This window comes from Desmodus rotundus, chromosome 12 (genome assembly GCF_022682495.2).
Source record: "Desmodus rotundus isolate HL8 chromosome 12, HLdesRot8A.1, whole genome shotgun sequence".
NCBI lineage: Eukaryota > Metazoa > Chordata > Mammalia > Chiroptera > Phyllostomidae > Desmodus > Desmodus rotundus.
In genome coordinates, this window is record NC_071398.1 from 51,982,328 (window position 1) to 51,998,989 (window position 16,662).

Sequence of the window (16,662 nt, forward strand, 5' to 3'; positions counted from 1 at the left end):
GAAGTCTTATCTCTGCCTGGGCTGCAGTGTGACTGGATTCCTCACTGATGTGATCAGAAGCCTCCAACTCAAATTGCAGCCTAGAAAGGAATTCAGCCCGGAAAGTGCATGTAAAGTTCGAGACCAACCGAGTGAATATGCTAATAAAGCTAGTGACACTAATTAGTTTCTTCTGAACTGTATTTTGTAGTCCTATTAAATATGTAATAACATTAGGTGAAAAATAACAATATACATACCTTAACTTAAAAATATTTAATTGATTAAAAAATGTACACGATTATCTGAGGCTTCGTTGAGTTGCATGCAATCTTTTGCTTGTGGGAGGTCTTGCCTTTCTGTTGATGAAAATATATATTCTCTGAGCTCAATAAAGCACACTGCAATAAATGGGTGTGTGCCCAAGGTAGCGAATCTGGGAAACAGACTAATAACTTGGTTTCCCCATCACACATATGACAAAAGTGTCGCAGGAATATAGGACAAACCTTTGAAAATGAAAAATGATGAGTAATATTTTTCAAATGATGAATAATGGGAATCTACTTGTAATTTCAATATCAATTAAGATAAATTAATTGTTAAGAAACTGGCAGAAGTAAATACAAAGTTGTCGGTATTTTGTTTGGGTGAAAATGGTATTGTAGTTATCATGAAAGAGAGCTGGTGAGTTACAGACATAGATGGGATGATGATTAGTATGGCATTGTCGATTCAGTAAGATTAGGAAATATTCAAGAATTATATTTAGAGTAAATAAAGAAATACATGTTTATGATGAAAGTTGACCTATATTTAGCTGAGAATTCTTTTTCATCACATGAAATATTATAATGAACAGGAAAGTACTGGCCCTGGCCTGGTACTTCTGAAATTGGAAAAGCCAGTATTCAGGCTGCCTGACACCCACCAGACCCAACAGGCAGAGACAGGGGGTGAACCTGTCTTTATTCAGACGGCCAGTGATCTGAGAAGATGGCGGGTTTGTCCCTTAACAAACCATCTTCCCTTTCCTTTCAAGCCAACCTTTTTTATAAGGGGGCAAAATGTAGGTAAGGGATTTGGAATTCAGGAAAGACGTTAGTTAATCAGATAAAATCTGGAGTCTGGCAGTTTCTCCAACATTCTTTCTTCAGCTGACCAGTGATTTTCTTTATCTGTGTCCTGGGCAGTGGGCTGTCTCTCCCTGGAACACAATGGCTTGGATGCCACCTTCATTGCATATGGTGTCTTCTGGAGCACAGAGGCCAATGTCTTGTCTCTGGAGTCAGTTTGGACTGTACCTGCTGTTCCTGAAACAATAGCTTTTTACATGCATCAACGACCAGGCCTATTAACTATTACCTTCAACTAAAATTGTCCGACTCTTGAGTCCCTCATCATTCCCCACTGTTAGTTTTAAACTATCTGATTTCTATGAGATCAGTTTCATATAGAAGTATTCATTTTGCTGTTGAGCATGTATTTTAGCATTAGACTGCATGGTAGGGAGTTTAGGAATACACTTAATTGCAGATCCACATAAGGGGGCACGTTGTATGCAGCAACAATCTATGACAAAGGACATAACAGTTTTTAGCACTGTTGACAAAAGGTGCACACTCTCCAGCTGGGGCTACACTAGGGACTTTCAAGAGTAACATTTCCCTGTCCTTTAAAGTTACCAAAGGTTCCCAATTATAAATATCAGGGTAGGTTATTCCCTTACTGATATGTTTAAACAAAGTATAGTTTCCAAGGCTTCTCGGGGAAGTAAAACACGTAGAAGACACGTAGTGAATGTTTGTTCAACCAAAGTTCCTCCTGCAAGACAAAAGTCAGAAATATTTACAACATTTTTTGCTAAGTATAGCCAAATATTTTCATCTCATTTGAAAGGAATAAGTTGTCTATAACAGGTGGTTAAACAAGAAGTAATGAAAAGAACGTAAGTCATTATTTTAGAAAGATGGCTTTCAGGTCTTCTTGAGATTCGGTGGTCCATGGTTCCTCCAGTGCTTTCCTTACTCTGATGTGATGAATCCAAGATTGTATTCCTGCCAACTTCACTGAGGGGTGGGGGGTGAGGAGTGTGTCCCAAGATCCAGTCCACTTTTCTTCTCGTTGGCTCTCGGGAGACCCTGTCTGACAGGTCTTGAGTAGCAGCAAGTCTCCAGGCTCAAAGGGATGTAGTGAATGACTAGGGGCGAGGTCTCTAATACAACCAAGGTCATTAATTACAGCTAAGGTCTGACTTAAATGTTGTACATATTTATCTCCACTTCTTGATCTGTATACATATCTCCCACCCCAATCATCACCTGAAATGGCCACCTGCACACTATTCCATGAGACCTCAACTGAATCCCACTCTGAGGACCTACCCTTCCTCTGAGCGGGGCAATAGCAGAGCTTGATCCCAGTGGAGATGAGTTTCTTGACACAGCTTGGCTACATGTTTCTTCAAGGTGTGATTCATCTTCCCTACCTTCCCAGAAGCCTGAGCTCTCCATGCCGTGTGGAGTCTCCATTTGATTCCTAAAAACTTACTAACCTCCTGTGTAATTTCTGATATGAAAGCAGGTATGTTATCACTCTGGGTGCTGCCACAGAGGCCAAAGCGAGGGAATATTTCCTTCAGTAAAGCTTTCACTGCCCTTGAGGATTTCTACGTTCTAGTAGGATAGGCTTCTATCCATCCTGAAAAGGTGTCAACAAAGACTAGCAAATATTTCCACTCTTGGACCCTTGGCATCTGGGTAAAGTGTATTTGCCAGTCCTCAAATGTGCTCTGTCCTTGGTATTGTTTCCCTTCTTTCTTTTGATGGGCATCTGTCTTTGGGTTGTTCTTTTGGCACACAACATACCTAGCAATTACTTTTCTTATGGCTTTAGAAATTCCAGGACCTGTGAGCCACGGTCTGACATAGGTGGTTAACATAGGCATCTCTTCCATAGTGTGTGGCCTCATGCAAATGCTTCATGGCTGGCTCTACTAAATGTTCAGGAAGCAGCATAACTCCTTTGTTATTCTTTCTCCACCCACTATCAGTTACTTCTTGATCAAACCTCAGCTCTCAGCTTTCTCTAAGTCTGCAGTCAAATATTCAGGATCAAATTGTGACAAGTCTAGAAGAGGTACCACAGGCATTACTAACACGCCTTTACCAGCTTCTTCCACTGCTCAACCAGCCAGATTTCTTTTTCTCTGGCCACTTCAGTGTCCTCTATCTGACACCCCAGGCAGTGCATAACTGCCACCTGCAAACGTACCTGAACAGCACCTAATAATTTTAAAATTTCTGCTGCATGCTTAATCTCCTGTTTATTGGAGGTTAACGATTCTTTTTCCTTTCATATGGAACCATGTGATTGCAAAATTAGGAAAGCTTACCTTGAGTCAGTGCACACGTTCACTCTCTTTTCGTGCGACAATTCCAGCGCCCTCGTCAATGCAATCGGTTCAGCTTTCTGAGCAGAGGTTCCTGGTGGCAGGGCCTCGCTACTCCTTCAAGAGTCACAACTGCATGCCCAGCCTTTCTGCTTCCTTTCTCCATAAACTGCTTCCCTCTGCATAGAGAGTCCAGTCTGCCTCTTCTAGAGGATGGTCCTGTAAATCAATTCTGCTAGAATACACTTCATCAGTTATCTCAGCCCTATCATGTATTAGTGCAGCCGATCAGGCTCTGGGAGAAGAGAGGCAGGATTTAACTTACTTACAGTTTTGAAGGAGACATTGGGATTGTGGAGAAGAATGGCTTGGTACCTGCCCATTCTTCCAGCAGGGAGCCACGAATTTCCTTTTTGCTCCAGGAGGCTCAACACTTGGTGGGGCGCATGAATGGTGATAGGCTGTCCAAAGGAAAATTTTCAGCTTCCTGTAAGAGCTCACAGGTGGCTGTCACAGCTCTCAAGCAGGCTGGCCACCCCTGGACACTGTGATCTAGTTTCCTTGACAAGCATGTGATGGGCTGCAATATGTCACTAGGCATTAGGGTGAGGAATCCTAGGGCGATTCCCTGCCTTTCTTGACCACGTAACTGAGAGGGCTTGAGTAGGTTTGGAAGCCCCAAGGCTGGTGTAGAAGCCAGGTGCAGCTTCAGGGACTCAAAAAGCCTGAGTGCACTCCTTCATCTGCTCTGCACTCCTTCACCTAGTCCTTTCAGAGTTTTTCCCAGTTTAATAGATCTGATGTAGAAAATGGAGCATGTGCCTAATAATATCCAGCAGGCTGGCCCTGTAGCCCTACTTCCACTGGGAGTTTTCACACGGGGTATTGCCCTGCTCTAGTAGGGGCTTCTCCACCCAGTCTGGTTCCCTGATGGGTTCCCGATGACGACGAGACCAGCTAAGGATCACTTTCCTGGTTCCCTCAGCCAATGAAGGAGGATCTCCCAGGGCTGGAGGGGCCGTGGAAACACTGACTTTACTCACAGGAGCCCTAATATCTAGATCTTCCTGGGCCCTCTCCTCTGAGTTTCTGCCGTCTTTCACAGGCAAATTCCCTTTTCTCTGGACCATTAATCCATTTCCTTTTAATCCTGCATCCTCATTATGTAAACTCACGAAAGTTTCTAGGTAAGGCATTTTGTCCCACTTCCCTGATCTTTGACAAAACAATTCTAGTTACAGTATAATACAATAATTTAAAGACTCACTCAGCCCTGGCTGGTGTGGCTCAGTGGATTGAACGCTGCCCTGAGAACGAAAGGGCCGCTGTTTGGATTTCCAGTCAGAGCACAGGCCTGGGCTACGCGGGCTGGGTCCCCAGTAAGGGGCACACAAGAGGCAACCATACATGGATGTTTCTCTCCTCCCTTCCCCTCTGTCTAAAAATAAGCAAATAAATAATCTTTAAAAAATAAAATAAAATGCTATTAAAAAACAAACAAACAAACCCGGGGAGCGTTGCTGCCTGTGGAGATCCACGGAGGCTGACAGATTTGTTGGCTACTGGCCCCTGTTGCCCGTGCTCTGCGTTAAAAACAACAAGTAACTCCAACCATGAGCGATCAAGTCGCAGCAGTACTAGCCCAAGCGCCCAAGCATCTTCAACGAAGATGTGATTATTAATGGTCATTCTCATGAAGATGACAATCCATTTGCAGAGTACACGTGGATGGAAAGGCAGAGGAATTTAACAGACAAGTCAAGAGCAATCTGAATCCAGATGCAAAGGAGTTTGTTCCTGGGGTGAAGTACTAAATATTTGAGTGGACGGGGCCCTCTGTTGGTGGATGTAGCACAGCTGCCACACTGTGAAGGCAGTATTAGAGGAGACTTCATTGCAAAAGCTCTCTCGTCACTGTGTTACACTTATGCATTGCCAAAATTCTGTTAGTCTTGCATGCTTAATAAAAGTGCTGAGACTGTTAAGTAAAAAGCTGTCAAACATTTACTGAAAAACAGAATTGGCCCAATGGCTTGATGTGAAGACAGCAAGGAAAGAAGCGCCAGTCAAGCTGAGACAAAGCACCAGATTAAATGACCTTTAACTTAGTGAATTCTTTTTTTTTTGAGACTAAACTGGTCCCTTAGGATTAACTAACATTTGTTACTGTCTAAGCTTTTTTTAAGTGAGTAAATTTAAATTAAGTTCTAGTTGCTAAGCAAATTTCTCAGTTCAGACTTAAATTTGTATTTGTCCCAATCAAGAAGAATCTTCTGAGGAAGGCTGTTAATTTGAAATAATTCATTGTAGACACAACTGTCTTTGGTTACTGAGGTAGTGATCAGGTTAGAACTAGTATTGGCTTTGGTGGTATGTTATCCCGTCAGAAATACATCTGAGGAAGTGTGTCATTTGAGAGCTGCGTCTCCTGCAATTCTCATTGTAGCTATGCCTTTGTAAAGTCTCACATTTGACCAAGCCTTAGTGCAATTGAACAAAGAAATTGTAACATAGGATTTCAGTGGTGCTTGTCCTTGCTTTGTTAACCATCACTACAATAGTCTGCAGCACAACTTTTCTTTTAACTAAGCTGGAACGGTTCTGGCTTCTTAAACTTCATATTCGGGTAGGTTAAGCTGCCATACGTGTTCAGTGTGAATAGTGTTTAAGTTGAAAATATCATTAAAAAATTATATTTTTTCAAAAATATTTAAAAAATAATAATAGTAGAACAACAACTACAAAAAGACCCATTCAGTGGCCAGCGCTGACCTGAGTCTAGGTTATGTAATGCATAACCCGAACAGTATTACAATAAAAACCACTTTCTTTTCAGCCATACCTTTATAAGCATAGGTCGACCAATTAGCTAAAAGTTGCCCCAAAGGGCTGCTTCCTGGAACGGAGTCTTTTTCCCCCATTCTGCGAAGAGCTCTATAATGTCACAAAAATCAGAAGGTACCTTAATTAAACCAGAAGGCATCTTTTTACCAGACAGAGCTCTGTAAACCAGAATGTATCTTAATTATGGACAATCTAAGTTGTGACCCGGGATTGTACACTGAACCAGAAAGCGTAGTGATTCGATCAAATGAGAAAATGACAGGAAGTGCTGAGAATCAGAGGAGAGTTCCCAGGTGAAATCACTTGGCAGGTGCTAGTGATATGCACCCTGGGGGCCCCCAGTCCAGGCAGGCAACGGGACTCCCCACCAAATACACAGAGTTATCGGAAAGTCCAAAAGTCTGTCCAAAAGGAGTCCCCAAAATATGAAACCAGAAAAGCCAGTGTTTGGGCTTCCTGTCACCTACAGCACACAGAAGCAGCGACAGGGAGTGAACCTCTAAGGGCGTTTTATTCACAACCAGTGATCTGAGATGATGGTATCCTCATACTGTGACAGAAAGTCTTTCCTTTCCTTTCAAGCCAACCTTTTTTATAAGGGGGCAAAATGTAGGTAAGGGATTTGGAATTCAGGAAAGACATTAATCAGATAAAAGCTGGAGTCTGGCAGTTTCCCTGGCAGTTTCCCTAACATTCTTTCATCAGCTGAGCGGTGATTTTCTTTATCTGTGTCCTGGGCAGTGGGCTGTCTCTCCCTGGAACACAATGGCTTGGACGCCACCTTCATTGCATATGGTGTCTCCTGGAGTCAGTTTGGACTGTACCTGCTGTTCCTGAAACAATAGCTTTTTACATGCATTAACTACCAGGCCTATTAACTATTACCTTCAATTAAAATTGTCCAACCCTTGAGGACCCCATCAGTTCAGCTGGTTAGAGGGTCGACCCTAACGCCAAGGTTTTCAGTTTCATCCCCGATGAGGACACATGTAAGAATTAACCAATGAATGCATACATAAGTAGAACAACAAATGAATGTTTCTGTCTTTCTCCCCTTCTCTCTCTCTTTCTTAAAATAAATTAAATTTTAAAAAATTATAGGTATGCATACATGTCATAAAAATTTTTAAATCAATAGAAATTCTGTAAGAGGTCTTTTCCTTTTTAAAAATGTAATGTGCCTTTTTTCCTGTTTCTCATTGCACTACATGTTGAAGTCTCTGTCTCAAATCATTTTTCAAATCTGGACTGGCTGGTCACTGCAGGTTTTGAAACATTCCAAAGTTTATCACACCCTCGATCCAAGACATCATTCCCTCAGGTTTCGCGGAGTCTCTTTCAAAATGCTGAACACATTCCAGATACGCCCTACCTGCCATTTAACTAAGGTGATCTCAGCTAACAAAGGCTACAGACTGGATGGATGCCACATGTCAACACACACTTATATCCCATGAAGGATGAAACTGTATCCAGGTAGTGGACACAGTGGACTTAGGAAGATGGCCCACCAACAGATATAGATGAAATTTTTACATCAGAATCTCAACCCAGACAAAGAACTAAAAAACTGGTAATAGTTGAACCTGCAGATGCTGCCCAAAAGCACCAAGGATAGAGAGAGTGAATGCAAGTGCCTGTGGAAAAAATTCTAGAGACAAGTTATTTTTCTTCATAGACCTTATTACTTTTTCCTTTTTCTTTTTTATATTTTATTGATCATGCTGTTACAGTTGTCCTAATTTTTCCCCTTTTGCCCCCCTCCACCCAGCACCCACACTTCCCTCAGGCAGTCCCCCAGTCATTTTTCATGTCCATGGGTCATGCATGTAAGCTCTATGGCTACTTCATTCCCTATACTGTACTTTATATTCCCATGGCTATTCTGTAACTACCCATGTGTGCTTGTTAATCCCCTCACCTCTTCAGCCATTCCCGCTCACCCCGCCTTCAACATGACAGCCATCAACACACTCTCCTTATCCATGACTCGGTCTCTATTCTTCCTGTCGCTGAGTTTGTTTTTTAGATTCAATTGTTGATAGACTGTCTTTTTTTTGCCATTTATTGTTCATATTTTTATCTTATTATTTTTCTTAAATAAGTCCCTTTAACATTTTATATAATAATGGTTTGGTCATGATGAACTCCTTTCCTATTTTTCTAGTCTGGGTAGCTCTTTATCTGCCCTTGGATTCTAAATGGTATCTTCGCTGGGTAGAGCAATCTTGGCAGTAGGTCCCTGCTTCTCATGACTTTCAATATTTCTTGCCAATCCCTTCCAGCCTGCAAAGTTTCTTCTGAGAAACTGACAGCTGACAGTCTTACGGGAATTCTCCTGTAGATAACTAACTGCTTTTCTTATGCTGCTTTTAAGACTCTCTCTTTATCTTTCACCTTTGGCATTTTATTTTTTTCTTCTTGACCTTAACATTCCTCTTTTGTGAAGTGATCTGCATTCTTCACTCTGGATTATGGAACATAATAGAAACTGAACAACATAATATATTATTGCCTGCATCTTAAATTTCCATTTCCATCCCCCCCCTTTTTGAAAGATTGTGTTTATTTAAGAGAGGGTAAGGGAAGGAGAAAGAGAGGGAAAGAAACAACAATGTGCAACAGATACACTGATAGGTTGCCTCTTGCTGCCCCAAACTGGGGACCTGGCCCACAACCCAGGCATGTATCCTGACTGGGAATCAAACTCACAACCTTCCAGTTTACAGGCCGGTACTCAATACACTCAGCCATACCAGGCAGGGCTAACCGTTGGCGTTTTAATTATGATGTGTCTTGGAATGGGCCTCTTTGCACCCATCTTGTTTAGGGCTATCTGTGCTCCCTGGACTTGCATGTCTACTTACTTCACAAAATTAGGGAAGTTTTCTTTCACTATGTTTTAACAGATTCCGAACTTCTTGTTCTTTCTATTTTCCTATGATGCGAATGTGGGATCTCCTGAAGTTGTCCCATAGGCTACTCATACTATACTTACTTTCCTGGATTCTTTTTTCTTCTGGTTGTTCTGATTGGTTGTTGTTTGCTTCCTTCTGTTCTGTATCATTGATTTGATTCTCAGCTTTATCAACACTACTGTTGTCTCCATGCGATATTGTTCTCTATTTCAATTACTGTATCCTTCACTTCTGACTGGATCCTTTTTATACTGTGCAGGTCCTCACTAACTTTCTAGACCATCTGAATAAACAAAGTATTGAAATCTGCACATGATTGATTGCTAATCTCCATTTCATTTTGCTTTTTCTTGAGTTTTGATCTGTCTCTCTTTTGGGCCATGTTTCTTTGTCTCCTCATTGTGGCAGCCTCCCTGCGTTTGTTTCTATGTATTAGGTAGAGCTGCTTTGATTCTGTGTCTTGGTAGTGTGGCCCAATGTAGCATTAGTCCTCTAGGGCCCAGGAGCACAATTTCCGCTATCACCCAAGCTGGGATCTCAGGTGAGCCCTTCATATAGGCTGAGTACACCCTCCTCTTGTAGTTGAGTCTTGGTTGCTGTTGGCAGATTGATGGGGGGCATTTACCCAGGCCAGATGGAAGCAAAGATCGCCTGTGAACACTGACCACCACCTTCTGTCATCCGTGGCAGATCAGCTGTGCAGGGGCAGGGTGGTGGTACTCTGATGTGCTCTGTCCCTGTGGTTTCCCAGGTGGTGGAGGCCACAGTCAGCTCCCACATGAGTTTTGCCCTCAGCCTACTTGCCTGAGCTATGAAGCCATCTGAGACGGCTGCTATTTGTGCTGGGTTTGGAGATTCCCAGGCAAAGCCACGCTATAAATCTAGGCAGGCTGCTGCTCCTGCTAGGCGGGGGCTCACTGAAGCCACCTGTTGTTTGTTTGGTACAATTTAGGAATTTGTGGGAAATGAGCTAAGACCAGACCTTTATATGGAAAAGCTGCTTGGGTGGGCCCGTAAATTCGGTGGGACAGTGTCTTTAGGGATCTCCAATGCAGGTCCAACACTGTTAGGTGAATGGAATCTCAGGTATGTCACCATTTTCTGGCTCTGGACGGCAGGAGAAGGGTTTAGAAAAGGGATAATGGCGTCTGCTTGCCTTGAGGCGAGACACCAGTGTCTCCTTGTATTTCAACAGCGCCTTTCAAGTTGCTAGGCCAGTGCAGGAGCTCAGAGGGAATGAGTCTGAGCGTGAGCCTGTGTGGGGGACTTTCAGAGAAACTGCTTGGGACAGCAGGGTTTCTTGCACCTGTGAAAGCCCACTTGTTTTTGCAGACAGAAGTTATGGGAACTTATCCTCCTGCCACTGGAATACTGGGCTGGGGACTGGTGGGGGCTGGACTCCTTGCTCCCCAGATATCCCTCCCAAATGTCCATCCACCACACAGGGGTGAGGGACAAGACTATTCCTCATCTGTGCCCCTCCTATCAGTCTGGATGGATGTGGTTTCTTTAATTCCCTTATTCTCAGACTTCCATTCAACTCCGTATTTGATGGTCAGAGTGCTGTTTGCTCTGTATGTTAGTTGTAATTTGGATGTGCTTGTGCAAAGAGGAGCCATGTCTCCCTCTGCTGCCACCTTGACTAGAAGCCCAGAAACAATTTAGAGTGAGGCCAAAAGGGACCAAACATAACAGAAACTATGAGCCTCTGAAATTCTTAGGGCCTGGGAAGAAAAACAGAAATGAGCTCTCCTCAGTTAATGAAGTCTCTCTATTGGAAGTGTCAGAGACACAGGACAGCGAGTGATGTGTGGCTCTAGAATATTATAAGACCTTTGAGGTCACCCTCAGAAAAGCAACAAACCCTTGTGGAGCTACAAGAGTATCTCAACACACTCAACACAACAGATGACCCTGTCATCTGAAAGCTGGTGAACATCCAGAGCAATAGGTTGGCCATCGACGGCAATCTGGCCCCAAAGATGAGCTGCACATACTCCCTGTATTCCTGAGACGCTTCCATCCAGAATCAGGTTTCACCTCTTCTTTACAAAAGGCACAATTATGACACGGACCTCATGACAGTGAGTGGGAGGACAATGAGCCCTAGTGGACCAAGGTAATTTCTTCAACTTGCCCTGCAACCTGGCCATGGAGTCAAACTACATCAGCCAAAGCTTCCCTGAGACCTAGATGAGCCTCTGAAACAGGCGACATAATTAATAAATTATTGTTGAAGATTGAAACATGAAGTCATGGCCTTCCCTCACTCTTCTAAATTTCTCGGCTTACACCTTCCTATATGTTTCTCACCTCACTGTTTTTCTTCAAGTTCTTAGGAATGAAAATTACTCATACATTGTAGAAAGAAGATATTCAGGGTGGCCACATTTCCAGCAGAGCAATAGCTCAAGTTAGCTCTGTCATTCTTAGAACTAAGTTCCCTTACTGTAAAGCCCATTGGGACTTACCTGTTCTCTGGCTGCACAGAGCATTTTCTCATATTGCTCTTTAAGTAATGAACATTGTATATCCATTGGATTCCATTTAAAATTTTTTCATTTTTTTAAAGATTTTATTTATTTAAAAAAATATTTTAAAGATTTTATTCATGCCCTGGCTAGTGTAGCTCAGTGGATTGAGCACCGGCCTGTGAACCAAAGGGTTGCTGGATTGATTCCAAGTTGGGGCACATGCCTGGGTTGCGGGCCAGGTCCCCAGTAGTGGGGTACACTAGGGGCAGCCACACATTGATGTTTCTCTCCCTCTCTTTAAAAAAAAAAAAAAAAAGCAAACAAATTTGCAAAGTGCCAACACTGGGAAGGGACCAAAAGACTAATATGTGGCCACTGACAATGGTGACAAAATTAAAAGTTAAAGAAAACATGTTCCTTATTATGTTTTAAAAAGCCATTGCATCTAATGCTCCCCAAGCACCATTCACAAACACCAGACCTTCTGTGAGCCCAACCTGTGATGACTGGACAGAAGTCCCTCTCGTCATACACACAGGACTCTTAAAATTTCCTCCCAGTTAAGCAATTACATGAAATACTGATGATTCTACTCCAAAGAGAAATCAGAACAGATGAAAATCCAGCACTGTTGTAGCACAACTTAGCAGAAATAAACCAAAGCAAAAAAATCTATATTCGTGATGAATAATGTTGGCAGAATAAAACATACAAATTTTCAATCACCTTCCAAAATAATTAGAAAATTATCCATCATAAGGAACATCCCTGGAGGAATGGGGAAAATGCTTAGGAAGCCAGTTTTTTCAAACAGCCATAAGTGCAGTATAAAAGAACTACACAGAAGGAATTGCAGAGGAGACCGTCTTAGCAAAGATCGTTTGATTCAAAATCAAGGACGAGTTTCCATTATGACCCACTGCACATGTGTTACCGTGGACTCTAGCGCCTGGTCTGTGAATCACTGTGGAAACCATTCTCTGAGAACTTCAGGATTTTCAGTAATGTCTGCAACTTCCCACAAATTTCATCTCAAAAGAACTTGTAGAGTTTCTCAGCATGGATATCAAGAGAAATCCCCGTGGCTACAACATCATGAATGAAGGGATAACATCAGTATATCCCCAGCAATCTTTGCCATCAAAAACTTCTAAACAGATCTCTAAATACTTGGACATCCGCTGCCCTGCCCACTGAGGACCCTAAAATCTTCAGTAATATGACCTCACCTCATGGAGAGCAAGAAGAATGACAATTAAAATTTGTTTTCAGCTCAAAACACATCACCTACCAGGAACTCTTCTATCCACAATGAGATAAAAGTACTTCTTGTCCTGGCTGGTGTGGATCAGTGCATTGAGCATAAAATCTGAGTCCTGGCACATGCCTGGGTTGTGGGCCAGACTACCAGGTGAGGGTGTGCAAAAGGCAACCAATCGATAATTGTCTTGCACATCATGTTTCTCCCTCCCTTCAACTCTCTCTATAAATATATAAAATATCTTAAAAAACCCTTATAGAAATAGGCTGCAAATAGAAAGATATAAAAATTTTCCATACAGATAAAAACAAAGAGAGCAGGAGTAGCTAAAATTCTATATGACAAAAAGAAACCTCATACACTGTTACAAGAGGAAAATGTGATCATAAAATGAAAAAGGAGTGAATTCAGCAAGGGGATGACAATTTTAATTACTATGCACCCAACCACAGACACCTAAGTATTTTTTAGCAAACCACATAAGATCTGAAGCCAGAAAATGCAACACAACAATATTAAACAACTTAAACATTCCCCTTTCACCAATGGGTAGATGTAACCCAATGAAAGCAATACAGAACTAATGAGACATCTGGGCAAGATGGAGTCATAGGTAGACATGCCTCACTTCTCAGCCAACCACAAAAAGAACCACAGCTATATCTAAAAACAAATAAAAACCTCAACTGTCAGGAAATCGAGCTGTAATGAAGTACGACAAGCAAGGATTTAAAGAAGCCACATTCATCCCGACAGGTGCCTCTTAAAGGGATTCAAAACAGCGCCACCTGATACACAGAAACACACACAGGGAAGCTCCAAAATTGAGGAGACAAAGAATTATGGCCCAAGTGAAAGAACAGAAGAAAACCCCAGAAAAAGAACTAAATGAAACGGAAATAATCAACCTGTCAGATGCAGAGTTCAATGCGTTGGCAATCAGGATGCTAAAGGACTCACTGAGTACAGCAACGACATACAGGAAGAGATGATGGCGACACTAAGTAAAATAAAGAAAAGTCAACAGGGAACCAACAGTGCAGGGAAGAAAGCTCAGATTCAAATTAAGGATTTGGAATGTAAGGAAGAAACAAATATCCAACCAGAACATGGACAAGAAACAAGAATTCAAAAAAACAAGGATACTATAAGAAATCTCTAAGACATTTCCAAACATACCAACATCCAAATAATAGGGATGCCCTAAGAGGAAGAGCAGGAAATGGAAAACTTATTTGAGCTCTTCCACAGGAAGTGTATACACTGCTGCTGCCATGTGTCTAGTGATTCCTGAGAAGTTCCTGCACAATTTGCAAGTACTCAACCCCGTAGCGACACGTGACAGAAATAGCCTTTGCCGTCACTGCAGTTAAGGGTGTGGGGTGAGGATATGCTCATGTGATGTTGAGGGAAGCAGACATCAACCTCACCAAGAGGGCAAGAGATCATAGAGGATGAGGTGGAACCAGTGATTACCATTAGGCAGAAACCACTCCTGTCCAAGATTCTAGACTAGTTCTTGAACAGACAGAAGGATGTGAAGGGTGGAAAATACAGCCAGGTCCTGGTCAATGGTCTGGACAATAAGCTTCATGAAGACGCGGAGCAGCTGAGAAAATTCATACCCACAGAGGGCTGCACCACTTCTGGGGTCTTTGTGTTTGAGACCAGCACACCAAGACCACCAGGGTTGACTGTGGGTGTGTCCAAGAAGAAATAAATCTGTAGGCCTTGTCTGTTAATAAATAATGCACACACACACACACACAATGAAAACTTACTTGAAAAAATGAGAGAAAACTTCCTTAGTTTGGTGAAAGAAATAAACATACAAGCCCAGGAAGCACACAGAGTCCCAGACAAGTTTGACCCACAGAAGACCACACCAAGATATATTATAATTAAAATGCCAAAAGTTAAAGATAAAGAGAGACACTTAAAGGCAACAGAGAAAAGCAAAGCATTACCTACAAAGGAGTACCCAAAAGACAGACAATCAGCTGATTTCTTTGCAGGCAAGAAAAGACTGGCAAGGAGTAGCATTCAAAGTGATAAAAAGCAAGGACCTACAACCTAGATGAGTCTATCTAGCAAAGCTATCATTTAAATAGAAGGACTGATAAAGTGCTTCCCAGACAGAGTAAAGCTAAAGTTCATCATCATTAAGCCCTTATTACATGAAGTGTTAAAGGGACTTATTTAAGAAAAAAGATCAAAACTATGAACATTAAAAGGGCAACAAAATCAGAACTATTAACAACTCAATTGGAAACAACACAAATTAAAAAAAAAACAAAGGAAACAACCAGAGCAGGAACAAAATCACAGGTATGGAAATAATTTGGAGGGTTATCAGATGGGAGGGAGAAGGGGGAAAATATGCAGTGTTTAAGAAGCATAATGGTAGGTACAAAATAGACAGGGAGAGTTTAAGGATAGTATGGAAAATGGGGAAGCCAAAGAACTTATATGCATGACCCATGGACATGAAATGATTGGGTGGGGGAATTGCTGGATGGAAGGGGTACTGGATGCAATGGGGCAAAGGTGGAATAATTGGAACAACTATAATGAAATAATCAATAAAATATATGTAAAAATTTTTTTTTAATTCAAACTTTCTGTAGGATTTAGTGACACACCAGTACACACTTGAAAAACATGTCGATAAAAGGTTGTAAAATACAAGCAGCATTATAAACAAGCATGTGAATAAACTTAAAGCTGAGGGCTGCAGATGATCTCAAGAGTTTAAAAGGAAGAGACTGAACTGTGCCTGCAAATGACCTGACACCTGATCTCTGCTTAGGGGACACAGCTGTGCCCATGGTTACTGTTCCCTTGAACACAACCTACACAATTTTTCTTGTACACAATACACCCTAAAAAGTGTACTTGTATCTCTTCAATAACTGGGAAATCAGTGTGACTTACAACTAGTGATAGGTTACCATGGAAATGCAATGACATCAAAATAATGCTCAAGTCCCAGATAACTTACAAGGGCTGCTGAGGGCTGCTCCATGTGGAAACTGGATAATCAGAAACACTTAGAAGGGCTTTAGAGATTCAGCACTAATCCAAGGCATTCTACTGACAGCAGGGAGGAGGAAACAAGGGGAAAGAGATCAATTTTCAGACACTGTCCATGCATGCCACCTGGCGACTTCAGATGGATTGTGTTGTTAGGAGCATATAAGATCAGATTGCAAACATCACCAAGGATACTGCACACTCATCCTGTTCTCAGTAAAAGCAATCAGCCATAACAATGCTAATATGGCCGTGCAGACAGACCCAACCTGATTTGGCTGACTGGCCTGTCTTGAGCAACCAGGAGAGGAATCTCACTCTGTTCAGAAAGACTTGTGTCTAAATAAATATCTCTGGTGCAGACAAGGGGAGGGTGGAAAGGGGGATGTGGTGGCTGAACACAGTCAGGGCTGCAGGGAACACATGCAGAGCCTCAATTCTTCATCCAGCCAGTACTTAACAGAGTAGCAGGGGCGTCCAACCTTTTGGCGTCTCAGATCCACACTGAAAGAAGAGTTGTCTTGGGCTACATATTAAGTACATTGCAACAGGTAATCACAAAAAATAATCTCATAATTTTTAAGTAAATTTACTATTCTGTGTCGGCCCGCATTCATAGCCATCCTGGGCTACATGTGGCCTGTGGGCCACAAGCTGGACACCCACGGAGTACAGGATCAAGAGGACAGTTTCCTGTAGGAAAAGTAAGTGAACACTCCACTAAGAGGATAAAAACACAACAGGGTCTCCAGCATCACTTCT

The 16,662-nt window shown here is 42.2% G+C and overlaps 1 pseudogene; it reads left to right on the forward strand.

Annotated features, from left to right (window-relative positions):
- The first annotated feature begins 14,141 nt into the window (after positions 1 to 14,141).
- On the forward strand, positions 14,142 to 15,644 carry LOC112313632 (small ribosomal subunit protein uS13-like; annotated as a pseudogene).
- Positions 15,645 to 16,662: the final 1,018 nt, after the last annotated feature.